Below are 27,085 nucleotides of genomic sequence, written 5' to 3'. Positions count from 1 at the left end.
CACCAGCAGGACTACAATATAGTAACAGTGGATTACATGGGAAAGAGCTGCAAGATGCAGGCTCTGTGTGAGGAGGAGTACTTAGGGAATCCTAAAGTCAAGAAAGAAGACAAAAGCAAGGAGACTAGAAGAACATGAAGCCTCTGGCACCCACAGCTACAGCTGAGATTAAACACAGCCTAGATTCCAGCCAGATTAATGTAAATCCTGACAGTAAAGGACAATTTATCTCAGTTATAATTACCCAATGCAACATGTTTGGCTTTCAGTAAAATAATTACCCAATGCAACATGTTTGGCTTTCAGCAAAAACTACAAGATATACAAAAAGGCAAAACATGCATGTCCGCATGTGCGTGCACATACACACTTACACACACACAGTCTGAAGAGACAAAGCAATCATAAGACCCAGACTCAAATGTAACACAGATGTTTGAATTTCAGACAGAAAATTTAAAATACCTGTGATAAATATGTTAAGGGTTCTATATTTGTTAGCTAGGGCTACCATAACATAGTACCATAGGCTGGATAGTTTAAACAAGGGAATTTTATTTCGCTCTGGAGGTTAGAAGTCCAGGCTCAAGGTGCCTTCAGGTTTTTCTTCTTCTTAGGCTTGTCGCCATGATTTGCAGATGGCCACCTTCTTGCTGTGTCCTCATGTGATTTTTTCCTCTGTCTGTGTGCATCCTTAGTATCTCTGTGTGTTTGAATTTCCTCTTCTTATAAGGACACCAATCAGAAGGAAAGAGATAAAACTGTCTATATTCACAAATGATATAATTTTCTATTTTAAAATACCAATGAAATGACAATAAATTCCTGTAACTGATAAGTGTATATAAAAGGGTCACAGGATAGAAGGTTGAAAGTCAATTGATTTCTTATATACCAGCAATAAACTACTAAACCTTAAAATTAGAAAAAGAATCAATACCATTTACAGTAGCTCAGCTACACAGATATAAATCTACTATAATATGTATAGAAAATGTGTGTAGGAAATGACAAAATATCAACAAATAAAATAAAGAAGACTTAAATACATGGAGAAAGATGTGTTATATGTATATACAAAACACATATATATTTTCTTACTCTACAATCAGCAATCACATTCCTAGGTATTTACCCAACTTGTTTGAACAAACTTATGTGCACTCAAAAATGTGCGCATGGTTGTCTATGAAAGAGAAACTCGTTACTCTATATTTTTTTCTACACATGAGAAAAATTTGAACCATCTACAGTAGTCCCCACTTATTCCTTGTTTCACTTTTTATTGTTTCAGTTACTCATGGTCAACTGTGGTCCAAAAATATGAGCTATTTTATTATATTTTACATGTAACTCTGTGTGAACAATTGGAGGAAGTACTGGTTTAGGCCAGTGGTTCTTAAAAAGTGGTCCCAGAACCAGTAGCATTGTCATCTGGGAACCTGCTAGAACATCAAGTCATTGGAACTCACCCAGAGCTATTGAATCAGAAACTCTGGGTATAGGCCCAGAAACGTGTGTTGAGAAGACTTCCAGGGGACTCTGATAAGCGAACATGTGAACAGTAGGAGGTTTCAGCAAAAGGAAAGCTCAGGATAGAAACCTTGCACCAACATGGGCTGTCTTTTGGTGTGAACATATATAGACATGTTTTTTGCTTCCCTGGGGGTGCTGAAGAAGGCTGATGACAGCCAAGAACCAGCAGGCCTGGAATGGCCCACAATGGTGAGGAGTAAATGTGCCAAGAGCAGAAACTGCAAGTAATCACTTAAACTACGGGCTGGTGGAGGAGAGCATGACTGAGACTCAAGGTGTATTAGTTTGTTCTCACACTGCTAATAAAGACATACCTTAGACTGGGTAATTTATAAAGGAAACAGCTTAAATGGACTGACAGTTCAGCATAGCTGGGGAGCCTCACAGTCATGGTGGAAGGCAAAGGAGAAGCAAAGGCATGCCTTACATAGCGGCAGGTAAAAGAGCTTGTGCAGGGGATCTCCCATTTATAAAACCATCAAATTTCATGAGACTTATTCACTACCACAAGAACAGTATGGGTGAAACTGCCCTCATGATTCAATTATCTCCATCTGGCGCCACCTTTGACACGTGGAGTTTATTACAATTCAAGGTGAGATTTGGGTGGAGTTACAGCCAAACAATATCACAAGGGGTTGGCAGCATCCGAAAGCGACAAGGAGGGGCCAAGGCAGCAACACGGTGGGCCACCCACCCAGTCTAGCAAAGAGCCAGCAGGCAGGGCTGGCCCAGCAAGCTTTCTGCTCTACTCAGGTGTTCTCCTGTGAGGTAGAAAGGGAAGAAGAGAAACAGCACTTACAAAGATGTTGAAGCTTACACTCTATGAATATTTATATAAATTTTCAGCTGCTTAATTTAGAAGAAGAAGTAACTGTCATACTATTTTCCTACTTAAACCCTGACCAGCTGACTGAGAGTTCATGTATAAGCTACAGTTACATTTTTAAAAAAGAAGAGAAACAGTTTTACAAATCTGTATTAGTGCATATATTTCAACACAACAACATAAACCTACCTGACCCATTTCATTATTTGCTTATTTAGAAACTATTTCAGAATAAAAGATTATTATTTCAGATTCCCTTGTCAGATAGCCTGGAAAATGTGAAGACTGCTTAGGGTTTTGAAACATTCACTTTGAAGTCGTCAGAAATGTTGCAGTGACAATTTTAAAACCACTTGAGGGCAGTAAAAGCACATTTCTTAACTGTACATTGCAGATGATTTAACTATAATCTCCAAAATTAAAGACTTGGCCAGAATACCTTATCTGCATTTCTAACTTTGTCTAGAGTTATGCCCCCACCCCCATCTGCCAGGTTTATATTCCTAGTTTCTCAAATGTAAGTAGAACAAGAACAAAAATTTAAAGCACACATTCTGTTTTTGGTTTCTTTCATCAGCAATATTTTTGCTGTGGCTTATAATTGATGTATTTTAGAGACATGGCTCAATTAAGTCACAAGTTCAACTTCTTTGCCTCAGATGTATGTATATTTCAACGTCAATTCATGTATGTGAGCATGAATGTTTGTGTGTATATATGTGTGTGTTTACCCAGAGAGATTTGAGTATATAAATAAAAATAGTTGTTATCATTACAGTGAATAAGAAGAACTCTTTTGGGCACATTTATAAAGGTACTTTACTCTTTCCCATCACAGCCCTGCAAATCCACTATCTTGGCATCTTCTTCATCACCACCTTGAAAAAAATCTTGGGCAAGTCCCATAAATTCTCAGAAATTAAAAGAAGAAAGGTTTTCTAGTTACCTTTCCCCCCTAAATTGTTTCATTTCAATAATTAAATCACCTATTTCTGTGTAATATTGAAAATTACTAACTTCACCTAAAGTTAAACTTCTTCCCTTTATTTTGTCTGCTTCCCACCAGAAGTCTGCAGTGGGGAGAAGTGGTGAGGTGGTTACACGCATTCTGGTCCATGTCCCTACCAAGTTTCTACTCTTCTTCCCACCAGGCTGCCTCTGACTTGAGGGTTCAAGAGAAGAAGAGGAAAGAGGTAAAGAGCAGAAGGTGTTGTCTTTCACCATTACCTCTGCAATCTGACATTCATTTGGTGGGTTGGGGAACACTGCAGCAGTAGTTCAAATCTGCCCATTTCTCTTGTGGTCATTTTTGAGGGCTTTTGTGAGCTGTGTGACTGCACAACCAGGTCAGGGCCAACTTCATGGGTGTGAGCCCTATATAGAAACTCAGGACCACAGGCTTAGAGGGGTCCCAGGCTTGGTTTAATGCTCTGTTGTTGCCTCTTTGCATTTTTTAAATAATTTTTGATCAAGAGACCCTGCATTTTCATTTTTCATTGGGCCCCAGAAATAATACAGCTGGTTTTGACTGAGCCCCTTCAACAGCAGCTTTACTGCAGGACAGTGCTTCTCTTTCAGCTGATAATTTATAATCTCCCTCTGCCTCTCGGGTCAGATTTTGCCCCTAACAGGAACCCCCTTGGACAGGGTCCCATGAATAAAGATCACACACCAATGTCTCTGCTTAGGTTTTTTGCTCCAGAAAAGCAAGCACTTGTTGGGAGCATGGCTATTATAAAACTCTCTCTGCTAGAGTCAGAAGTCATCTCAGCCAATTCTCTTCAGTTACTTTCTTCTCAGACATGAATCAGGTAATTTGATTGTGTTCCTAAGCAACACCAGACCCATGTAGGCTCTCCACTTAGTCTTAAGTGGAGTTTAGTCCTCTCACTGGGCTTGAGTGAGGTGGAGCATCATATCTTCCTCCTCCAGATAACTGTCAACAAACCAATTCTTTCCCTAAATCCCTAGCATCTTCAGACTTAACTCTTTTGTACCCATAAGGTGGGTGAGAAGCTAATGGTCAAAACGTCAATTTTGGGCCCCTCCTATTTTAGGTCTCTACAGTGAGTTTAGCCTCACTTTGGAAGTTGCAAGTTCTTGCTCTCTTTGTTTTGTTCTCAGCCTTTAGGAAACTCTAGAAACGGAGACAGAAAGAGTCTCAATATAATGCCCAACCACATCATTTATAGGGAAAACTTTTACTTGGCATTAGATATTTTGAAATTTAAATATTTATTTGAAGAACATTTTAAATATCCTCAATTCCCTTAAGATATTAATATCTTCATTAGTAGAAGGAATCAATTCAACAAATATTTTGAGCATCTCCTTTGTGCGGGAATCAGTAATAAGTTGAGCTAATATGCAAATTAACAAAAGCCTCCACATTCTTGAGGAGTTCACAGTTAGAAACTGAAAACACAAAGACAATTTTCTAAAGATGAGTAATAATAAAGTTATGTACAAATGCAATAAGATCACAGGAAAGAGAGCAAATACAACTCTGGAAAAAAGAGAACATTTCACCAGAACTAAAATTAGATTTGGATTATAAAAAGATAAGAAGATGGTGGGCAGAATGTGGAGAATAATTTCGAAGCTAGAGACAGTGATTTGTTCAAAGGCTATTGCAATAATCCAAGTAATGTTATGAGGGCCTAAACTAAATCAGGGTCTCTTGGGGGAAAAAGAAAAGAAGCATAAGTAGGTGGTAGAAATGAGAGAAATTATTGGCCTATTAAATGAGGAAGAAAAAGGAGCTGAAAAATAATTCTAGGAAAAAAAATCTCAAAATACCATCTTGCAGAAGATGGAGTATTAAATATAAAAATAATAGTGTATTAAAATGTATCATTTTTGTATATAAGTACATGTTAATTCATTTTAATTCAATTATCAAACAGTAGAAGTGTGCTTTTTAAAATTGAGCATTTGTTTTATATAATATAGCCAATGTTGGATGTGGTAACTATCCTGCTCTTTGCAAAATCTTATTGCTTAAATTTCCAGGAACATCATGTAGACAGGTAAGTTGATTTTAGCAAAATCCAACAAAGAAACTACTTTGTGTCCAAAACTGCAGTATAGTTTGTGCAAAAGTAATTTAATTAAGTTCAAAAATGTTTACTGTATGCTGTGTGAGTTGCTGGTGGGAATGTAAATGATGCAACTACTTTGAATGATTTTTGGGAAGTTTTCAGTAAAGAGAAACATATACTTATCCCATTTCAGGAGAAGTGAGAACACATCTGCTGAAAGATCGGAGTGTTTACTGAAGCTTTATTCACAATAACCAAAAACTAGATTGGATAATAAACCAGATCATGAACAATGCATTGTTTTGTTAGCATACAATGTGTATTAGTCCGTTCTCACATTGCTATAAAAAACTACCTGAGACTGGGTAATTTATGAAGAGAAGAGGTTTGATTGACTCACAGTTTCCAGAGGCTTAACAGGAAGCATGACTGGGAGGCCTCAGGAAACTTACCATCATGACAGAAGGCAAAGGGGAAGCAAGCACCTTCTTCCCATGGCAGCAAGAGAGTGAGAGAGCAAGTGGAGAACTGCCACACACTTTAAAACCATCAGATCTCATGAGAACTCACTATCATGAGAACATCATGAGGGAAACAGCCCTCATGATCCAGTTACCTCACACCAGGTTCCTCCACCTGACACATGGGGATGACAATTAGAGATGAGATTTGGGTGGGGACACAGAGCCAAACAATACCACAGTGAATACTATGTAACAACAAAAGTGAACAAACTTGTTACATGTAACAACATGGACATGAACATCATAGATATTATGTTGTGTGAATGAAATTTAGGCACAAAAGAGCAAAGACTATATAACAGAACCTTCAATATGAGGTTCAAGAACAAGTAACACTAATAAATGATGTATTGATTTTCTATTGCTGTAGTAACAAATTAAACGTAGTGATTTTAAACAAAACAGTTTCATAGTCTCACAGTTTAAAGGGACTAGAAGTCTGGCAACAGCTTACCTGGGTCCTCTGCTTAGGATCTCACATGAGTGCAATCAAGATATCAGCCAGGATATTTTCTCTTATTCAGGCTTGATTAGGACAGAATCCTCTTCCAAACTCATTCAGAGTGTTGACAGAATTCATTTCCTTTGGTTGTAGAAATGAGGGCCCTGGCTTCTTGTTGGCTAGTGGCTAGTGGCCACCATCAGTTCTTAGATCCTGCTCACATTTTTTTTTTTTTCATGACGGAGTCTGGCTCTGTCGCCCAGGCTGGAGTGCAGTGGCGCGATCTCGGCTTACTGCAACCTCTGCCTCCCGGATCCAAGTGATTCTCCTGCCTCAACCTCCCAAGTAGCTGGGATTACAGGCACATGCCACCAGGCCCAGCCAATTTTTGTGTTCTTAGTAGAGATGGGGTTTCATCATGTTGGCCAGGCTGGTCTCGAACTCTTGACCTCGTGATCCACCCACCTCGGCCTCCCGAAGTGCTGGGATTACAGGCATGAGCTACTGCACTCAGCCCCTGCTCACGGTTTTTAAGTGCTATCTGCATTTCCTTCCCAAGCTGGCTTTTTCACTTTGGCCACCTACTTCATCAAGCCGGTAAAGAAAGACTTTAGAATAAGCCTGCTATCAAGACAGTTTAATATAGCATATTGTACTGGAGAAGAAGTCTCCTCACCTTTGCCGTATTAGGTTGAAAAGCAGTCACAGGTTGCTCCTATACTTCAGTAGAGGTTATTACACAAATTTGAATACAAGAAAGTGGCGATCATGGGTGGCCACCTTAGAATCTGCCTGAAACAGATGACGAGGAGAGAATAAGATTAAGAGTTCCCTCTTTTTAGGGGTTGTGTATAGAATTGGAAGGGGCATCAGGGAACTGGGATGGTAGAAGTAGTTCATATCTTTCTCTGAGAAGTGGTTAGGGATTATATACATATTTAAAAAAATAATAGTACACATGTATACACTTTGCTATATGTAAAGTCATACGTCATTAAAAATAATAAAAATTGGCTATTTACTAGTAGTGCTTTTGGTATTATTAGAATTATAAGAGAAACTGTAATGATGATTGTTAATCATAATATACTACTACAGATATGTGGTATGTAGGTAGAGAGATAGATGAATAGATAATTAGTAGGCAGGTAGAGAGAGTGAGTAAGACAGAGAGAGAGCGCTCAATCTATCTACCAACAAATTCTGATAGAACCTGAGTTCTGTGCTGTCACCACTTTTTTGAAATTTTCACCTAGATGCCTCAAATTCCATGTAGCCTGTTGAACATATTATGGAGCACCCAGGATTGCACTTCATCCTGTATTACCCCTGCTGGCTAATGGCTTCACCATCTACTCAACCATACAAGCTGGAACCAAGGAAAGCTTCTTTACTTGCCTATTATCAGACTCTCTATCCACACACTTCCACTCCTTTTACCCATCCAAGAGGTCTCCAAGCTTTATTCATTGCAAAGACTTAAGTATTTCTGGGCTCTGCTATCATCAATTGGCCAAGCAGGAAGCTCACAGTTGAACATATACTGAAGGGCAATCATAGAATAGAACAACAATGAAAAAATAAGAGCATGTTGTATAGAAAATGTACAGAGAGAATACTTCGGCATTTGTTTACAGGCAAATAAATCTGAGTGAAAACGACAATAGATGATTATCTCTGAAACTAGGAAATGCAGTCCGTTTCATAGATCTAACCTATCTTAAAGTGGCTAGATGCAGATTAGCAAAATAATTTATCAATAACATGATTAAATAATCAGAGTGGGCTGGGTGCAGTGGCTCACGCCTGAAATCCCAGCACTTTGGGAGGCCGAGGCGGGAGGATCATGAGGTCAGGAGTTCAAGACCAGCCTGGCCAATATGGTGAAACCTTGTCTCTACTAAAAATACAAAAATTAGCCCAGCGTGGTGGCATGCACCTGTAGTCCTAGCTCCTCAGGAAGCTGAGGCAGGAGAATTGCTTGAACCTGGGAGGTGGAGGTCTCCATGAGCCGAGATTGTGCCACTGCACTCCAGCCTGAGTTACAGAGTGAGGTTCCATCTCAAAAAAAATTAATAATAATAATAGTCAGAGTGGGTGGCAAACTTCTTGGATTTTCTAACAAAGGCTATAAAACTAGAACTTCCTGGGAATCTTCCTTCAAAACTATTCTAAAAGCTTACTCCCAATCCACCAGAACAGGAACATTTATTTGAAATGAATTTTAGCAATATGAGAAGTCCATAGGAGACATAATGGAGAGGTATATACTTGTTATTAAAACATCACGATTAACCAATTTCTTGGATATTAATTTTTCCTCTTTATTGGTGATTTATTCTTAGTCCTAGATCCAAGTATCCCATTTGTAGAAATACTTTTGGCTCTTTATTTGACTAATCCATACCTTCCCCTTCATCCTTATCACCACTTTATAACAGGGGATACATAATTTTCCTTGGTTAATCCTGTGTTAAAGTCAGGATTTGACCTAAGTTTGACTTCAAATTCGGGACTCATATATTCCAACTAGTTATTACAGTGAGTCAGACCTTTCATAAAATAATCACTCCTTTCCTTTCCAGACTCATCTGTCATCATTAGTCTACATGTCTCACTCCTCCCTTCCAAATTGAAGTACTGAGATAATTCAGAATTTTCAAAAATTACCATGGATATTTATTCAGAATGAGCCAAACTGTTAGGTTTGAGGGCACAGTCCACATACCACCATGTATGCACAAGACTTCTGACACAGTTTTAAAGGAGCTAGAGTCCAACTACAGAGTTAGTGTGAAGAGTCCATACAAGACCACCCTCACTTCTGACACCAAATACAAGTTTTGGGGGTTCTCCAAACCACTCTAAGTTTTGAAAAGTTACTAGAAGTTTTCACAAAACTCACTGAAGGCTATGCCGTTAATGGTTTATTACAGGGAAAGGGGACAGATAAAAATCAAGCAAAGGAAGAGGTGCATAGGGCAGTGTCTGGAAGAATTCCAAACATCAAGTTTTTGTTTTACTCAAGATGCATATTTCATTATCAATTTTTGATAGCATGCATGGAATACTGCCAACCAGGGAAGCTCACCAGAGCTCTGCTGCCCAGAGTTGTTACTGGGGCTTCATTCTGCAGGCATGCTTGTCAATTGCCTATGTAGTTGATCTCAGTCTCTGGGTTGACTGATAACATGAACCCAAAGTCCCTATCCTAAATCAAATGATTGGTTCTGACATAGCCAGCTTCTGCTGTAAGACTATGGAAATCAACTTTTATCCTCAAGAAAAACACTCCTATCAGCTACAACATAGATTATCTCCCAAAAGCCAGGCCTGTTTTAGGACAAGGCCAAATTCTTTACTGCACATTAATCCTGCTTGTTTGTTTTTGGACATAGAATATTATTCTCTTTGTGTATCTGGGAAATATTCATTGTTCCTTTGTGACTCAGTTCAAGTGACAGCTACATCATGAGGCATTCCCTGTAAAACCTTTCTACCTCTTTCCTATATACAGTTAAATCTCCCTTTTTCTCTGCTCTCTTTAGTGTCTTTTCAATACCTCTGCTATAGCTGGTATAGCACATTTTATAATAACTTTTACTTCTTTCCTCTCTATAATGTGATCCACTAGTAGTCAGGGACTTAACAAGTATTTATCTACTCATCACCAATGTCTGCAACCATTGCTTACACAGAACCAGTGCTCATGAATAGCATGCCAGGCAGCATGGAAACATGAGATGACACAAAGAGCTCTTGCTGCCACCATGATGTTGGGTGAATATCCAGATTCCTTCTACATGAGAAGCCAAATTTTTTCTCGTGATGCATTTCTCATTGTTGTCCTGCATGCAATGGGTTGATCCAGTGGGCTTCAACTCTTCTGCTTGGAGAATAAGGTCTTTGGAGGAGCATTCATGACATCTTGGTGTTATGATAGTATGTTTCTCACCTTTACTCAAAGTAGAGGATACACTGGAACTACTCTTAAGGAGAGGCCAACACCTTCTTTCTCCTCTTCCTTGCTAATGGAGAAGAAAATGGGAACTCTTCTTGCCCTCATTTGGACCATTGAGTCGTGAGTTTTATGTAAATTTTGGGAGTTTGTGGGTAGGGAGTCAGGGGAGTGGGGTTGCAGAGCTTCTTCTGTGAAGCTTCCTGATTGACAAATGGTTTTTAAGAACTGCTTGATAGCTCCATTCCTCGTCTCTGGGTCTCTGGCTCCACCATATATGCAAGATGAAAACCCAGCTGATATACTTTCAGACATGGGATTCCATTTTACCTATTGAGTATTTTATGCGTATTTGAAACTAAATTCTACAGGCTTTGTAACAGGGCATTTTTATTTTTTTTCTATATAATTGCTGTGATAAATCAACATAAAAGATGGTAGACAAACTCCTTATAGCTTCTCCTGCAACTTAGGAGAAGCAGCCTACAAACAGCCATGGAGGGGCATAAGGCTCTGGTAATTCCATTAAGAGACAAAGAGGGAATCTAGTAGCAACACTCTTAGTGACATTGGATGCCCTGACTTGAAAACCTATTGTATTTTCTGCCTCCTAGGAGAGTTCCCATATGATTAATAAACTTGTTAAGTCTCTTTGGCATGGGCCTCCTATGGAATGATAGGAACTTTTGATCTCCACCAAGTATAAACTTGGTGGAGATTAATTGATAAAAATATTTCCAGATTGACTAAAAATAAAATAAAATTGCTTTGGTTGGAAAGAAAACAACTGGAAAATTTAAGGTTGGAATTATCTGGGCATAGAAATTATAAACTGATTCATAACTTGGAGAAAGTTGTCCAGATTTTGTCTCTCTGATTCTAAACACAGTAAAGTCAATGCATACTGATTATAGAGTGTAATGGCTGAGTCATTCCCAGATACACTGATTTGCTGGATAATATTTTTCTCTGAGAAAATAGTCACATTTTGTGTGAACATTAGCTGCTGTATCCTACATTATGATTGATTCTGGCATGTTTCCTCCCTAGAGGAAATTATTATGCCTCATTCTCTGCACAATGGAGCAGTATTTCTGGCCAAGACCAACTGCTTCCATAACTATTGCCTTGGGCATGATGACACTATATCATATACCATTAATTGATGATCATTTATATCATGCTCAGAATAAGGTTCTCATACTTTTGAGGAAGATGTAGATACACTTTGCTAGAATGCTTACCTTTCTCACTCCACTCTGATCCATACCTCCAAATCTGCCTCAAAGGCCCTATTATCAGTCCTTCATTTCCGCCTAGAAGGAGGCCAGATTTCAAGTTGCATAATTCTCAGTTGCTGTTGGTACAATCTCTGGTGGAAGCACTAGATTATCAATCATGTCTCTGCCCACCCCAACTGTGTGAGGCTCATTCAGTTATCATCCCAAATAGATTTTACTACTTCACTGAAGAGGGTATCAGTGTCTGAGGGTGATACCTGCCTAACAGAGCATTTGCCTTCTCTGGTTTAACCTTGGCCAGCAACAACTCTCATAGCCAGTGAACCTTGTAGTACTGTCCCACCCAATTTAGAACAGTTAGGACATAAATAAGAAGTAAGAGTGTTGTTACTGGTCAACTCTTAAAATGGTCTTTCAAACACGTACACCTTAAATTTATTCATGTAGCCCACCTCTTCGATAAAAAGTCTACTTTGTGAATAAGAGGTTGAGCTTTTAGTCAAGGACTAGCAAATGCCAGAGTTTCCATTCTCCAATTATTAAATTTTTAAAAGTATATTGCCGCTCTTTCAACTTCTGAGCCACCATCAATGTGTGATGTGCAATGGTTATTAAAGTCAGCAGAATTTAAATTGAGATGTTTGATTAAGACAAGCATGCTTAATCTCACTAAATATTAGAATCACCTGGGGAAGCCTTAAAAGGAAAATCGATTACTTGAATTGGAATTTCTGAATTAAAAAAAAAAAATACCTCACCGGGTTGTTCTAATAGTCAGCTAAGGGGGAGAACACCTGGTTGAGGGTTTAGACTACCTCCTCCAAGCTTCCCTGGAGGTGGTAGGGTCACTCCTCTCTCTCCCACAGCCACTATGGGCATCTTTGAACACATGGGAGGGAGCTTTGTGCTAATCAAATGCTTACAAGTCAAATGAATGAGGATCCAGGTGTAATCTTTCACTGACAGCATGAAACACCAGCTAAACTTTCAAAGCATCTTTACTTCTCAATCTCCTGAAAGGAGGCCAGCAGATAAGGACAACAGTTGCTCTGATGAGAAACTATACCTACTGTAAAAGTAACAGAGGAATAGGCGCAGGCACAACAGAACAGAACCCTACTTCTTAGGGAACATATTCAATTCTGACTCATTGAGATAGTCTATCACTCTAAGGATTTAGTTTTTTTTTTTTTCCTCCAAAGTCTTCCCAAATACAATCACATTATCTAAATATTCTAACACTTGTAAATCAGTCACTGGTAGTAAATGGTATCTGGAGAAACCCCAATCCATTGTTTTAGGATAGGAAAAAATTATTCTGAACAAATGAATACTAAATTCTTCATACCTGTTCTGGCCTCCTAATAACCATTCTTTAAAACTAACAATAACTACTGTCTCTACTAGAAAGCCCAGGGCATACTAACAACAAGGTATATTTGTCAGACTTAGACCATTTGTTTAGTATATAATAGTCAATATCTATTTTATTTCTAGATTTTCCAGGAGTCATTTGGACTCCAAAAGTCAGTTCTGTGATGATTACAAGGTCTTTCATATGGTATCATGATTTTTTAACCATACTTTATAAATGATCCAGTGTCTTATGATTGTATTTAATACTATTCTTTTTTCCAACAACCCATCCCAGTCTTAGAGGCTATTGCATCCCTGTCAGGTAGATCCCTATTTTTTCTCCTTCTAATGCACAATTCTAAGGAGTTATTGAAGTCAAAATTGTCTAAACTCAGCTTTCAGGCTGCTTCCATTTGAAATTACTAGCTGGGACATGTTGGAAATTACGTCTTTGGGTAAGTCTTCTAAGTGTGGTCATATTCAGTTATTAGAAAAACTTCACTGAAAATTCTAATTCAAAGCCTTTTCTGCCTTAAGATTATACCCTCCTTTCTCTTCTGCTCTCAGATTCCTCTAAAGTCAGATTGTGGAGAGATGGGATTAAAACAAAGAAGCAATTATCTTTTACTTAACTCATGTTGCTGTAGTCCCTGGTCTTTGACGTCATGTAGGTAATAAGTCTCCTTACAGTGGCCTGCATGGGCAAGAAGTATGAGTTCCTTGGAGGACCTGTAGGAAGTCTCCTTGATGCAGTTATCTGGGTCTTGTGTTTTCAAGCAGATGTTTTTGAGCCACTCAGCAGCTCCAACTTGCTTCTATGATCGTCTTACTTAGGTGGTGGGTCTCTGGACTGAGGACTAGTAAAATGGTTCAAGCCTAATTCCACTTGATCAATGAAAAACTTGCATGTCTTTGCCAGGCTAATAAAAGTTACATTGCTTTTGCTTCTTATATATTTGCTGATATGGAGTAATCTAGCAAGCTTTTAGTCTTCTCAGTCTTCTGGGTAAGAAACAGTTTGAGTCACTACATTTACATATACATTCAAACTTCCAGGAGTGTATGCCTGGTCCCCTAAGAAGTCTCTTATGTTGCTCTGTCCTTTAGATTGACATCTTCTTTGTTGATTACATAGCAGAAAATAAGGGATCATCCTTATTTAATCTTCAAGAACTTCCTTTGTGAAAGAAACTAATTAATTGCCCTATTATTGGTCTGTTATTAAACCCTCATTCTATTCTATCTGCTGTGGCTAAAGAGATGGATTGTGTGATAGCTTAGTCTGTTCAGGCTGCTACAACAAAATACCTTAGACAGAATAATTTATAAACAACAGAAATGTATTGCTCATAGTTGTGGAGTGTGGGAAGCTCAAAATTAAGATTCTGTGTCCAGTGAAGGCTCATTTTTTATAGATTATGCCAATGGCAGAAGAGGCTAGAGGCTTCCTCCACCTTCTTTTATAAGAACATCAATTTTATCCTAATCACTTCATAAAGGCCCTACTTCTTAATAGTACCACACTGAGTATTAGGTTGCAACATAAGAATTTTGAAAGAAAATCTACATTCAGAACATAGCATGTGGTCCTTGTTCATTTAGGAGTTTATCTGGGAACAGAATCTCTAATTACAGGGCATGGGCAGATTTGTTAAGGTTGAGTGAGGCAGAGTGGAAAAGAGTGATTTCATGTCCACTGTACTTCCAAAGTCGAATTCTTCAAAATACAGACATCCAAGGTAGAAGAGAAAAAACAAGAAATTTAGATACCTAAAGGGATTAGATTTTTAATAAGACCTGGTTATTATAAATTCTTTACCAGCCTTACTAACTCATCTAACAAGACAAGTAAAATTAGTGTAAAGATACTGATTAGATTTTCTAAAGTGATAAAAATTAAATGAAAGATGGAAGTTTCTTACAGTAATTAACATTTACCGTTAGTTAAAAAAAAAATCCTGATACTAGATGAAAGGATTTTGTTTTATATTTTAAAGATCTATATATATAGTGAAAAATAGACCCTATACTCTTTTAATAGGTTTTTGGATTTTACCTAATATACTCTATGTGAGTCTCTGTTACTTACAACCAATGACCCCAGACTAAAATATGAAGCATTATAGCCTTAAGTAGATCTTCAGACAACCACATCTTTTTATTTTACTAATCAATATGTAACAGCAGTGAGGGAATACCTGGATTAATGAGACCAGTTTCCAGAGGGTTAAAGATGAACATCTTAAGATGCAAATATAGGAAAAACACAAAGTTTATGTGTTAATCATCCCAACAGCAAATAAAATAAAAACTGTGCATTGACCCACACTGGACTTAGGAACATTCTAAAGAAGTTAGTAATGTGAGGGGCATGTCTGGCTTTCTGTCATGTATTATTGCTATTATATGTCAATATCTATTTTTTTATAGCCCATATAATTCTTTGCATGTATTATCTTCTTTATGAAACTATGAAGCTCTAAGGATGTGGTTCCTAATTCCTCTCCATATCTTCTCATCAATCAGCATGAAGTCTTTATTTAGTATGTGTTTAATAGATTATTTGTTGAGTGAGTCAAAAGGCTAGGGGAATAGGATTAACTTGACACTTATGGAAGATACTAGCATTCAGGGACATCATATTTAAAAACAAAGGGGAGATTCCTTAAAAGAATAGACTCCCTGAGATAGCATCTTATAGGTAGAATAGTGGTTGTCAACTAGAACCAGTTTAATCCCAGGGGGAATTTGGCAATATCTGGAGACATTTTTCGTTGTCACAATTGGAATAGGGGGTGCTCCTAGCATGTAGTGGGTAGAGGCCAGGGATGCTGCTAAATATGTAACAATGCCCAGAATATCCTCCAGCCCACCAATAAAGAATTATCTGACCTACAGTGTCAATAGTACCAGGGTGACAAATACTGAGCTACAGTTTTTTGTGCTCAGACCTTTTCTTGCTGAGTGAAGCAGGAAGAAAACCTCTGGACTTCAGTTGTTAACACCAACAGCTGGGGCCGGAGGCTTCTATTTGTCCTGCTATAGAAATCTTCCTCTTATTTCTTTTAGTTATAGAACATCCTGAGTTTTAGCTGGGGCCTTGGCTACCAATTAGAGACTATATGTCTCATTTTCACTTGCAGTCAGGATTGACGGTGGGACTAAATTCTAGCAAATGGAAAGGAGTGGAATGGACATGTGCTTCATGTGGTTAAAAGAGGAGGCCTTTTGCACTCTCCCTTCTATCCTTCCTGAAACTGATAATGTGGATGTGGAGGGTGTATTAGGCCATTCTTGCATTGCAATAATGAAATACCTGAGACTGGGAAATTTATAAAGAAAAGAGGTTTCAAAAGGCAGAAGGCAGGAAAATAAAAGCAAACAAACACCCACGCTCCCCGTCACCACCACCACCACCAAAAAAAAAAAAAAGAGGTTTAATTCGCTCACAATTCTGCAGGCTTTACAGGAAGCATGGTTCTGGCATCTGCACAACTTCTAGGGAGGCCTTAGGAAGCTGACAATGATGGTGGAAGGTGAAGGGGGAGCAGGCACATCACATGGTAAAAGCAGGGCCAAGAGAGAGAGTAGGGTTGTGGGAGGTGCCACACACCTTTCAATGACCAGATCTCTGGAGAACTCACTCACTACAGCAAAGACAGCACCAAGCCTGGAGGGATCCACTCTCATGATCCAAACAATGTCCACCAGGCCCCATCTCCAGCATTAGGGTTTACAATTCAACATAAGATTTGGGTGGGGACAAGTATCCAAACTATCAAAGGATGTAAATAATATTTGTCCTTTAAGATGTGGATACAATTGCATAGGCTGGTGAAGCAATCGGATAGAAGCATGAACTAAAAAAAATCTATAAATCACAATATCTATCAATTTGGAAAGGAGACTTTATTTCTTATAAAGGGTTACAGCTTGCAAGATGGCCATTCTGACAGGCTGGAAAGCATAGCCCCTGGCAGAGGCCATTGGCAGGCACTTTGAGGGAGGGAAGGATGAAATAGTAATTTATATAGAATGCCTTGATCAAGTCTATCCAACAGGTTACAGTTCTGAATATTCATGAAGGGGGTCTTAACACATGCAAACTGAACAAACATATATGTTACATTTGTCCCATGTTGACTTTGGGGTAGAGACTTAACATTTAAATGCATGACAATTAGGCCCTATATGTCAAAATGTGAAGCGGGGACATGAAGGCATTCAGTGCAAAGCCTCGGTAAATAAGCCAGAACCTGTCCCTGTGGGTGGTCTCTTATCAGGAGAAAGTTACTGAAATCAGTCTCTGGTCTAATCAAAGCTATAGTTCTGGCTTGTGGAGCAGGGGAATCAGTGAGTCGGTGCCTGGAAGTGGATGAGCTGCAATTGTTTCAATACTGTTTATCTCAAGGCCAGTGCTTATTTAGCTGCTAGAGAAAAAGAAAATCCTCGTGGCAGTGAGTACATAGTTTATTCTTTAAGTGTAGGGGTGCATGATGTAACTTTTGCCTGCAATGGCCTTAGGTCTTGTTTATAATTTGGTGTCTTTTTGTCAGAAAGAGCCCATTCTGCCTGTCTTATCATCTCTATTTTTACATTAATGCTGCTCAGTTGTATGTCTAAATCACAAAAGGAAGGGGCTATAAATAGGCATATCCAACCGCCTGTCCAGTTATGGCCAGGAACTCAGTTTTTAAGGTTTCTCTGGAGTCCCCTTGGCTGAGGGTGAGCCTAATCAGTTGGTTAGGGGTTAGGGGTTGGATGTAGGATTTTATTTTTAGTTCTCAGAAGAAAGCTGTGTCCCTGAATGACCTTGTTGTGTGTCAGAAACCATACCCCAAAGTATGGCGCTTTGACATGCTGAATTGAAGAAGCCTCAAGGTCTCTCTGACCTTCCCCCACCATTGTTTCCCCAAATCTTTTATCTGCCTAAGTAACATCCAGACCCACCAAAAGGAACAATTTTCTCCCCTGTTCTCTGTAAGACCAAGAATGTAGCCATGCTTGAACAGACCCTTTCATAAGATAATGTGCAAATTAATGTCTGCTCCCTGATTCATTCATTCTCCCTAGAAATCTTCTCAATCTCATTCCTCTTCTTCCGCCTTCCATAACTTGATTTGCCAGGACAGTATATAAGCTTCTGAAATAGATGGCGGCATGGGTAGTCACTCTGTGGTTCTCCCTGTGTACATGTTAATAACATTTGTTTGCCTTTTCTCCAATTATTCTGCCTTTTTGTAAGTTGATTTTTCAGTGAACCTTCAGAGGGCAAAGGAGAAGATTTCCCTTCTCCCCTACGTCCTCATGGAGCAGAGTTACCTACCTGTAGTGCCCTGCCTGTTTCTTGCTGGACTGTAGTGTAAGAAACAAACTCTTTTGAACCACAGTATTGTTTGAACCCTTTGTGACTGCAACTGAGCTTCAATCCTAACTAATACAAACCAGATACAGTTTTTGTTGTTCTGGATGATGACTGGAAATACATAGCACTACAGGAGATAGACAGCTACTGTCACTTGGTTTAGAATGCTGTAAGTAAGAGTAATAAAAACTGATCAATACATGGGGATAACAGACAAAAGGAAGTAGACCACACCTCAAAAGAGACCATATTATCTATGCACTGTAGCCTTTGTAGCCATCAACTAACCATAGATCACACGAACTATATACTGGACATAGTAGGATTTGAACTTACTGTAAGTTTTCAGTTGTGACATTTAGAATATGCATTTTTATCTTTTTCTGTGTTGTTATTGCTTTTAATTTGTTTGTTTATAAGCTTAGGAGTTGTAGGATACATGACCATCTAGTAGAAAAAGATATTCCCTGTTTTCTGGGAGAATGTTTAGGAAAGAATGGACATTTGACTCTTATTATAAGCATTAGAGATCTTAAGAATAATGCTGATGTCTTATTTAATAGTGTGAGGAAAATTTGGGGAAACTATACTTTTTTGAGCAGCTACCAAGTACCTGACACTCTGTGTTTCTTGTGGGATAAAACTTGGAGGAGATAATAACTGTTTTGTTCTTTCTATACTTTTAGATTGTTGCTCAGATCTCCACCCTTCAAGTTAAATGGCTTTTATCCTCTCCAGGGAGGGCAAATGCAGCTGAGAAAGAGGAAATCAATTGAGTTCCTAGGAAATCTGTTAAATCTTGTGAGCCAGGCATTTTGAAAGCCAAGTCTTGTAAGAGCCAAGCTTTTTGAGAACACAAAGGATTTTCGAGCTACAAAAGGCTAAGCCTCTGGAGATTGCTGAAGATGGAGTCCTGAGGATAAAGTTAGGGGAAAAAAATGCATGCTGAGATAAGAGTATTTTCCCACACCAATGGCGATGAGGTTTAATAAGTGAGAGGGAAGAGCATTAGCAGAGGCGAAGAGGATAGAGTTTAGAAAGTGTCAGTAACTGAGAGGGCACATTATGTCCTACCCTCACTCCCAGCCAAGCTCTGGATAGTGTAAAATGCAGAGCCCAGATAGATTTGGCAGAGATCTTGAAACAAAGGATACAAGTTTTCTATGAAGCCTGAGGGAGCACAAGCCTTGAAGGTAAATCTCAGTATAAAGTCAACCAAAGTCATCATTGTCTAGCAATTGAAGAGTAGAGTCAGAGATGTTTAATCAGAGATGGAGAGTACAACCTATTTCAAGTTTCTCACAATTTTGCACTAGCACAGAATTTCAGAAAGTTTTCTGTGTCCTTGAGAGAGGCACAAGAGAGCTGATTAGTGGTTTGGACAGACTTTATAGGTAAAATAAGCAGGATGTAGAGTGGCCTGCTTAGTCACGACAGAGGAAAAGTAGAGGGGGATGTGGATGCTGTGGCAGTGGGCGCAGGCAGGCTGGAGGCTGAACACATAGCATTAGACCTCCACTACAGGACCCAGAGAAAGTGAGAAAAAGAAAGAGAAGCACCTGCTTCTCAGTGTATACTGATGGAAATTGAACCCCCTCTCCCAAAATCATTTATGTCATCTCCTAGAGGAAAAAAGGTGAAGGGAATGAAAACAGTCTGGAATTGGCTACTTACTCATAAGAAACAGAGAAAATCTCATAAGCAACTGAGTTTAGTTTTAATTGTTCAGATTATATTCAGGACCTTTAGTAGAAACTGGAGAGCAGGAGGAAGGGTGGAGAAGTGGAGAGTAAGGTTACTGATGATGATGAAATTGTAAAATGTCCACTTTTGCACCACTGACTGTGATTGAAAATTCAAACTCTACCTGGATGATCTAATCAGAATAACAAAGATTCCCTACACCATACACACCTGTAACATGGCTTGCAGTTTGTAAGTTTGCTTAGAGCAAACTTATCTTTGGAAGTGAAAGATGTCCTGGGCAAAAGGAGAGAGACTGAAGTTGATTTTAATGTTTATATTGTAGAATCTGCATGCTAGATACACTGAACCTCTTTTAAGTGTAAGAAAGCCAATTCTGGCTGTGATATCTCTAATCATAAGTGTTGTCAAAACAAAATGGGAGAGTTGAGCTGAGCCATCAACCCAAATGAACTCCTGACTTAAAAAACAAAAAATAAATTATCTTAACCTTTTTGCAAAGCCCAGCCCAGGTTAAACATCCTGAGGTTGGGATAAACTAGGAAAGTTTGGGGATATAGCAATGGGAGGAAAGAGAGCCTTTTGCATAAATACACAGTGAACTCCAGTGGAGGGAGGTGAGAAAACCTTCAATTATCCATAAATTCTTAGCCAGTCATGGGAGAGGTTTTAGAGAAATGAACTCTAAACAAAGACAATAGATCCCAAATTCTAACAGTTAGAAATGGATTAAAATAAATGTTCTTTAAAGGGGAAATTGAGGGACAAATGTGATAGAATAAATGTGGGGGATGATATCTGAAGTTTGCTACCATCTTCCCAAAAGGTCTTGATGCTCATCATGTAGTGTGGGCATGAATTGCCTCAAGAGAGGAATTGATAGAGTTGAAAAAAAAAGTCAATTCATTCATATATATAAACAATGAAAGCGAAAGTTTATTAGAGCAAGAGCCAGAGTTATGAGAAATAAAAGATATTTACATAACACATTTCTAAATGCAAAGATCACCAAACTTTGAGTTTAACAACTGAGGAGAAAGAACACGTGATGATTTAAGGGTAGTTTACTCAGTCAAAAGAGAGGAGTTTTACTAGAGGCAAGGAAGAGGAGACTTACACAGCATAGGACTGGACCTTCAAGGTTTGTGTGCCTGGAAATGGGAGCTTTCAGCCTCCCTCATCACATGCGTGGATCCCAAAACTGTGCAGTAAATAAAGCAGAAAATAATTAGTGCCTCTGGAGTGGTATAAACTACATATTCTGTCTGGTTGGCCAGGCTTATGAAAATGGCCACCACCTATGTAGAGAGTCAGGTAGAAAGCTGAGTAAAAACAATGTAACATCCATGAGGAAAGTTTAGTCATGAAGTTTTCACATGTAGAAAAGAAATACAGAGAAGGCTGGGCTCAGTGGCTCATACCTGTAATCCCAGCACTTTGGGAGGCCAAGGCAGGTGGATCTTTTGAGGTCAAGACTTTGAGACCAGCTTGGCCAACATGGTGAGACCCTGTCTCTACTAAAAATACAAAAATTAGCCAGGCATGGTGGTGCGCACCTGTAATCCCAGCCACTCAAGAGACTGAGGTAGGAGAATCTCTTGAACCTGGGAGGCGGAGGTTACAGTGAGCTGAGATCGGGCCACTGTACTTCAGCCTGGGAGACAGAGTGAGACTCAATCTCAAAAAAAAAAAAAGAAAAAAGAAAAATAATACAGAGAACAAAAAGATAGTGGTGTTCCCTCTACCACAATTTGCTGAAAATTAAAGACTCACCTAATTTTACTAGGTTTTTAAAAATTATAGTTGCCAGATGAGTTCTTCCTGCCTTCTGCACAGACAAAATAAATTCTCTGGGACCATGGCATGGTACTAACAGTAAAGAAAGAGTTTAGTTGATGCGCGGCCAGCCATGCCTTGCAGGAGGCAGAGTTATTACTCAAATCAATCTCCCTGAAGGCTCAGAGGGTAGGTGTTTTCAAGGATAGTTTGGTGGGCAGGGGACTAGGGAATGGGGAATGTTGACTGATTGGGGATGAAATCGTAGGGGTATGGAAAACAGTCCTTGTGTGCTGAGTCCACAGGATTGGTTGAGTCAAGAGCCAGGAGTCTGGGTGGCGTCAGTCTGAGAGACATCTCAAAAAACCAGGTTTAGGTTCCAAAACAGTGATCTTATCTGTAGGAGTAACTGGGGAAGTCACAAATCTTGTAACCTCTGGACACATGACTCCTGAGCATTAGGGATTATAGAAACTATGCCCACATTTCAGCAGAGTCCAGGCCTCTCTCAGAATCCTAACCTTGTGGCCTTTCATTCGTTTTACAAAGGTGATTTAGTTTTGCGAAGGGCTATTATCATCCTTGCTTTAAGGTTAAACTGTAAACTAAATTTCTCCCAAAGTCAGCTTGGTCTATGCCCAGGAATGACCAAGGATAGCTTGGTGGTTAGAAGCAAGATGGAGTCAACTATGTCAGATTTCTCTTACTGTCATAATTCATCTATATCCCTACTTCACACCATTTTATTTCTCTCTTAAAAGCAGGTAGTGTTTGCCTTAGTATAGATATGAATCCTAAGGGCATAGGGCAAAGAAAAGAGTCTTGAGCGCAGGAGCCAGGCTGTGGAGCGTGTGTGTGGGCCTGCATCTGGGTCTGGGTCTGAAGCTGGAGCTGGGGCTGGGTCTAAGGCTGGAACTGGGGCTTGTTCTGAAGCTGGAACTGGGGCTTGTTCTGAAGCTGGATCTGGGTCTTGGCCTGGGGCTGAGGCTGAGTGGAGACATGATCCAGGCCTGAATCTGGTCCTGGGTTTGGGACTGGGCCTGGGACTTAGGCTGGGTGAGCCTGGGGCTGAGCTGAGACTGAAGTTGGGACTTGGGCTGAGCTGGGCCTGTGGTGGTAAGTTTCCACTGTAAGAGGAAGTCAGGGCTGCTGCTGAGCTCCAGAGGCCTTGACCCTGATCAAGGCAGTAGATATCAGGAGTCCTATCTATACTTTCTCTAATAAGGTCACTGAACTATCAGTGACAGAGAATTCTGCTCCTTTCATATGCAGACTTTCCTTTAAATTCAGAAATCTTGATATCTGGATTAAAATAAAGGTTTATCAAGAGAAGAACAAAAGTGAAGATACAGCTTCAGTTTGGGCAGAATCTTAACAATTAGTTTGTATGCAGAACACATTTAGGTTTTTTAGTTTTTTTGAACCGTGAAAACTTTCAGTTACTAGGTCTTACAAGTTTTAAAGTAATATTTTTAACTAAATATCCCTTTTGTTTGTTACCGATATTTTTGGAATCGAGGGATTATTTCGGTAAACTTTTGTTTCTAAAACTTTGTGGATCTATGGTTCTATAAAAGTAGTTAATAGTTTTTAGTTATCCATGTTAGAGGCTGGGTAACATACCTTAAGAGCAACTCCTTCAATTCCAGCTCTGCCTTTAACTTGATTTTGAATGAATCAGTTAGCTCTCACAACCTCATTTTTGATATAATAGCATTGCCTCAGGGAATTGTGAGCAGTCCATCAGCTAATAAGAACAATATAGGAAATAGATAAGCTATAAAATATTCATTCCCTTCATAGGTCAAGGCATCCCCATCCTCCAGGTCTCACTATCAGAATTGTGTTCCCAGAAGACACGAGCTACTTTCAGCTGAGTTGCTTTCTGAGTTGAGTAAAAGTGGCTATGAGATTGTAAAATATCTCATGCTAAGTTGTTGAAGTATAAGTTACTATTCCAATGTGGACTCATTTTGCTTCTTTGGTTTGGTCTTGGTAAAAGAAAATAACCTTTATTCATTTATTTATTTTATTATTATTTTTTTTTGAGACAGAGTCTCGTTCTATCGCCCAGGCTGGAGTGCAGTGGCGTGACCTCGGCTCACTGCAAGCTCTGCCTCCCGGGTTCATGCCATTCTCCTGCCTCGGCCTCCTGAGTAGCTGGAATTACAGCTGTGCCCGGCTAATTTTTTTTTTTTTTTTTTTTTTTTTTGTATTTTCAGTGGAGACGGGGTTTCACCGTGTTAGCCAGGATGGTCTCGATCTCCTGACCTCATGATCTGCCCACCTCGGCCTCCCAAAGTGCTGGGATTATAGGCGTGAGCCACCGCGCCCGGCAGAATATAACCATTATTAAGTTTATACGATGTGTCTAGCACTTGAGACTCATTTTCTCGCGCACCTGGCAGAATATAACCATTATTAAGTTTATACGATGTGTCTAGCACTTGAGACTCATTTTCTCATTTAATCTTCACAACAACCTTCAAAGGAGAATTATTTTCCCTATTTAATATCTGAGGAATATGGGTTTGAAAGAGGTTTAATAACTTGCTCCCAGTTATGTAATTGTACTGGAGAGAGCCTTGATTTGATATAGGGTATGGTACTGCCCTTTGATCCTACAATAGGATGTTGCCTGATTTCTTCCAGTTCTCTGACTGCTGTGGTGCCTATATAGGTAACAGTAGATTGCTCTCTGAGTCATAACCACATACCTGTCTTCTGGTTTCTGATATTTCCTAGATTCCCTGACTCTTGGCTATTTTTCAGTATTGTGACTTGGCTCTTTCTGTCTTGAATGGAGCCTTATGCCTGTGAGTCACTGTCAACCATTCTTTTGGTATGGTGCCTAAAGCTAGAGTTTTTAATGCATACAAAAATTGTTTTGACTTATGTAATGATAAATAAATTAAGATATATGATACATAAACCAAGAAAAATAAATATAGCATTCTTTCTTGATTTTCACGAGAGAGAGAGAGAGAGAGAGAGAGAGAGAGAGAGTGGGTGTGTTTGTGCTACTCAAGATAAATTACAAATCCTGAGGCAATTTCCTATTGTCTATGCTGCTGGCTCCACCAGTCTGTTTTTTTTTTTTTTTAAGAATGCAAATTAAGTTTAGTATTGGGGTAAGGCATTTTAAAGGAAGGGAAATGTGTTATTAAAATGTCACATTATTTAATTTGCATTTGTATTTCACTTTGATTAGTATTGCCTGTGGCATTGCTTCATGTAGTAGCACAGATGGTAAAATGTGTTTATATCTCCACATTTTTCAATATTCTTTATCAATTTTATTCCTATTCTTTGGCACTGTCAATAGAGACAGTTTTAATTATTGAGATTCTAAGATATGTATAAAAATGACCTGTTCAGTTGCTCTGAGTAAACAAATCCAGGAAATTCAAGGTCATGAGAAAGTCATTAGTTATGACCTTGAAGAGTTAATGTAGCAAAGAAAATCTGGAGGAAAGATATGTCAACAATAGGTCATTACTCACACCATTTTTGGTAAAAAAAAAATAAAATAAAATAAAATTTACTGTAACTTCTGGACAGTAAATCTTTAAATTAACTTGACTAAGCATTGGCTATTAAAAACAGTGCTGAAGAATGATGAAAAGGAAAGATGACTTGAGAGATTTAATAAATATCATCAAGTCTTATGAACATAGCAGTAAAAAGGAACTTGACAGTCAGAGCTAGATTTATATATAATAAATTGTCTAAATGCTAACCTGTTATAAATTCTGTGGTGTAGAGAAAGTAAAAGAAAAAGTTATCTCCTGCCTATAATCTCTCACCATCTTTGTTCTCCCTAAGGTTAGAGTTTTGAACTCTAACAAATGCAGATAACTCAACCTGCAAGATACAGCACAAGTATCTGGTACAAAAGTTGCTTAAAGGAGAAACTCAGCAGGGTAGTGTGAGTGAGCCTAAGTATGCTGATTTAACAGAGGAAGGGGAGAGAGGATGACATTGCCGAAATCTACATTCCTACTATGTTTCTCCTTCATTTATTAACTCTGTAATTCTTAGCAGGAGATTTACCATCAAATTGCCTTGATGTTCTTATCTGTCAAATGAAGATAATAATACCTATCTCATGAATTTGTTAAGAGGATACAAAGGTTTAATGTTTGTGGAGCTATTAAAACCATTAGATCCTGCAAGTAGTAAGCACTCAATAAATGTTAGTTAATATTCCATGTGTAGCATTTTAAGTAGTGTAAATAGCTAAGGCAATTTGAATAGAAGATCGATGGCAATTTGAACAGAAATGAGAAGGCTTTTTTTTTTTTTGAGACAGAGTCTTGCTCAGTCTCCCAGGCTACAGTGCAGTGACGCCATCTAGACTACTGCAATCTCCGCCTCCTGAGTTCAAGCGATTTTCCTGCCTCAGCCTCCCAAGTCGCTGAGACTACAGGCAAATGCCACCACGCCCGGCTAGTATTTTTGTATTTTTAGTAGAGATTGGGTTTCACCGTGTTAGCCAGGATGGTCTCGATCTCCTGACCTTGAGATCCACCTGCCTTGGCCTCCCAAAGTGCTGAGATTACAGGCATAAGCCACCGCGCACGGCCTTTTTTTAAAAAAATAATGGTTCAAACTGACCTCAGGTGCATGAAAATTGGGAATTAATTTATGTACAAGCCTCTGCTGTGCTTCCAGCAGTACTTGCAGACATAGAATCTTCAAGCAGAAGGGAACCTAGAAGTCATTCAGGCCAGTCTAAGATTTGCACTCTCTTTACAGCACTTTCAACAATTCGGGACATGGAAAATGATGGGGAGTACATTACTTTTCAAGGTAGCTCATGAAATTTTCAGACAGTCATAGGAACACAGAGTTTGTTATTGTGTGGAGCTGAACATCACATCAATTCCCTTCTACCAACTGGCTAAGCTGTAAAGCAACACAGACTAAAGCTAATTCTTCTTCTTTATAAAAATCTCTCAAACAGTTTTAAATAGCGTATAAGTCCATTCAGGTTTCTATAACAAAGTACCATAGAGTTGGTGGCTTATGAACAACAGAAATGTATTTCTCACAGTTCTGGAGGCTGGGAAGTCCAAGATCAAGGTGCTGGGAGATTCCTTGTCTGCCTGAGGGCCTACTTCCTGGTTCACAGACAGCCATTTTCTCACTGTGTTGTCACATGATGGAAAGGATGATGGAACTCTCTGGGGCCTCTTTTATAGGACACTAATCCCATCCCACCCTCATGACATAATCACTTCCCAAATGTTCCACATTCTAATACCATCACCTTGGAGATTAGGTTTCAGCACATGAATTTTGAGAGGACAT

General features: G+C 39.1%; 1 long non-coding RNA gene across 1 annotated transcript; it reads right to left on the bottom strand.

Moving 5' to 3' along the window:
* Positions 1-536: 536 nt before the first annotated feature.
* Positions 537-27,085, bottom strand: LOC129058351 (uncharacterized). The gene is made up of 5 exons (XR_008523457.2): positions 26,827-27,085; positions 23,396-23,519; positions 21,114-21,197; positions 6,385-7,164; positions 537-725 (listed from the first exon to the last, which is right to left on the bottom strand). It is a non-coding gene; the product is annotated as an uncharacterized LOC129058351 (long non-coding RNA).

This window comes from Pongo abelii, chromosome 2 (genome assembly GCF_028885655.2).
Source record: "Pongo abelii isolate AG06213 chromosome 2, NHGRI_mPonAbe1-v2.0_pri, whole genome shotgun sequence".
NCBI classification, from domain to species: domain Eukaryota; kingdom Metazoa; phylum Chordata; class Mammalia; order Primates; family Hominidae; genus Pongo; species Pongo abelii.
This window is presented reverse-complemented; position numbering and strand designations above follow the sequence as displayed.